Here is a 3,131-nt window from a genome sequence, read left to right on the forward strand (position 1 = left end):
GAAATACAAATAGAAAAGGAGGAAACTGCGTGGGAGACACTGGGGTGACGCGTCTACACAGCGAGGTATTAATTAAATGAGGAGGAAAAGAGAAAATTAAATGCCAAACATAATTCTAGAGTTCTAAGTATAGAAGAATAGGTCTCACTCAAGGAAAATAGGGAAATCAAGAGAAAAGGCTGATTTTGAGGACAAAGATTGTAAAATATCTTTAGGACTTGTAGAATTGTAAATGTTCTGTTAATTAGAACATTAGAGCTAAGGCATATCTAGAGCTAAGGCATCTAAGTCTATATGGGAATATAGAATGCACTAAAGTAACTTTCCAATAAAATCGGAAAACAAGTGCATGCTCACATGCACACACACACACACACACAGCCTCAAACATAACAAAAAAATTATATAATCTTCCTGGCATGACAAGTTCTGATTGTAATTTTACCCATTCAATTACTTTTTCTTCTAAGAAAATAAAAGCAGTCATTAGTATTATGTAATTTGCTTAATCTAACCACTACTTATCAAGTACTGACAGGTCAGTACCAGTTCACCTACTGGTGATACAGAGATGCACTGCACTGGTTCACCTACTGGTGATACAGAGATGGAGCTCAACGAGGCTCCTGACACCACGGAAAAGGGAAGGTACACAGGTAGATCGGTAGATAATACGGTAGATCGGTTCAGGGGGAGGTGAGCACTAAGAATGAAAATAGAGCAGGATAAGTATTATAGAAAGACTGGGTTTCTGGGTTTCTATCTCAGGGGAGATCAAGGAAGGTCCCTCTGATGAGGTAACATTTGAACAAAGACCTGGATAAAGTGAAGAAATGAAATCTGGTGGAAAAGTAGCCCAGACAGAAGTTGCAGCAGCAGCAAAGTCCCTGAGGCCAACAGGTAGAGAGTGTTATGTGTTACACGTCTCCTTCCCTGCCCAGCCATGCCATGGCCTTGTGCAGTTTCTCCCCTCACCAACCTCAGGCTCTGGTGTGTGTAGTGCTTTGGGCCCAATGGTATGGGAGTGGATGTCATAAAATCACATCTGTCCAAAAGTTTTGAGTGTCCTTGTATGATTTTGCTTGGTCTCCAGTATCCCTGCCATCTGGCATCTGAAGCACATGCCGTGGTGGCCACCGCTTCCAGGATGAAAGACCAGAGGGGCACACCTGACCCTGACCCCAGCCTGAAGCAGAGCTGTCCCAACAGTGCACATAGCCATGAGCAAGAGAAAAGTTTTCATTTTAAGCCACTAAGATCTGGGGAGATGGGGGATGATACAGCATAATTGCAGCAGAAATGTGACTGATGCCATGCAACAGAAAGGAACTTGAATGTTGGTGGAATAAGTAAAAGCAAGAACGGCTAGAGCAGAATAGGTGGCAGGGAGAATACCTGGACACAAGGTGAGAAAAATGTTAAATTATAGAAGTCCCTTGGGGCCCTCCCTGTCCCCCCCGGACCTCTTGTTGATACTAACATTCCCTGTTTTCAAAAAAAAAATGTTTTTAACTTTGAGAAGAGGCCACTCAAAGGGATTCAGGTTTGAAATGTCTTCTAAGTGTGATAGATAGGATGTTAAGGTTTATGTTTTTAAAACATCCTTCTGGAAGCTGTGTGAACAATAGAATTAAAGGTGACAAGGGTGGAGAGGGTTACCAGGAAGAGATGTTTCGAGTAGTCTAGGCAAGAGACAGTGTTGGTTAGACCCTGAGCGCAGCAGTGCAGAGGGAAGATGGGATTCTATTTGCCATGTCTTTGAAGGGTGAGCTGGCCGGACTTGCCGTGTTTCGGAGGTGGAGTTGCCTGTCCAGAGACATGGAGGGGGATTCCCTAGAGTTTGGGCCTGAGTAACTCCCTAGAATATACCCAGCACCTGCCATGTGCTCTGTGGGAGACAAGAAGCATAAGACATAAGACATACTTTCCATCTACTGAAACCTTACAAAACAACACATAAATTTTGAATTAAAATAGTCTTTGCTTAAGAACCAAAGAAAATTCGAATCATAATAAATATTGAAGATTTCAAGGAACACGTTGCATAAGAAATAGCACTGCTGATATACACAGTACACACACGGATTGTATGCCTGTATTCATACGCCGCACACACACAGGACTTTAACCATGATTTATAATTAGCTGAAGGAGTACAGACGCTCTGAGTCCTGTATGAATTGCCAGTGACATTCTAATTTGAATTAGGACATGTAGTAGCAGGATCTAACAGGAAAGGACGGACCAGGCACTGTGCTAGGAGAGGGGGCAGATCCAAAGGACCACCAGGATCTTTACCCTTAAAGAGACACCCCCAGTAGAAAAGAGAGAGAAGTGAGCTTGTCATTATAGTGCAGCATGATGACAGCTGTAATCCAGGTGAAGTGCTGTGGCCTCCATTATGAACTCAGAAAAGCAAGACGTGCTTTTGTTCCCTTTGACCAGACACTAGAAGAGTCATTAATTTCTGAGGACTGTCATCATGAATTACCACAGATGGGTGGCTTAAAACAACACAAATTCATTCTCTCACATTCAGGAGGCCAGAAGTCTGAAATCAAGGTGTCAGCAGGGCCTCCAAAGGCTCTAAGCAGATCCTTCCTTGCTTCTTCCAGCTTCTGGTAGCTTCTGAATTCCCTTGGCTTGTGGTAGCATCACTCCAATCTCTGTCTCCATCTTCACATGGCCTTCTCTGTGTGTCCTCCAAGGAGAGGACATTTTATAAGGACATCACTCACTGGATTTAGGGTCCACTCAAAATCCTGGATGGTTTCTTCTCCAGGCTCTTAACTAATTACATTTGTAAAGACCCTATTTCCAAACAAGTTCACATCCCAGAAAAGACAGTCTCTGATAAGTGGTGCTGAGAAAACTGGAAAGCTACATCTAAAAGAATGAAATTAGAACACTCCCTAACACCATACACAATAATAAACTCAAAATGAGTTAGAGACCTAAATGTAAGACCAGACACTATAAAACTCTAAGAGGAAAACACAGGAAGAACACTCTTTGACATAAATCACAGCTAGATATTTTTTGACCCACCTCTTAGAGTAATGGAAATAAAAACAAAAATAAACAAATGGGACCTAACAAAACTTAAAAGCTTTTGCAAAGCAAAGGAAACG

Source organism: Physeter macrocephalus, chromosome 7, assembly GCF_002837175.3.
Source record: "Physeter macrocephalus isolate SW-GA chromosome 7, ASM283717v5, whole genome shotgun sequence".
Classification (NCBI taxonomy): Eukaryota; Metazoa; Chordata; class Mammalia; order Artiodactyla; family Physeteridae; genus Physeter; species Physeter macrocephalus.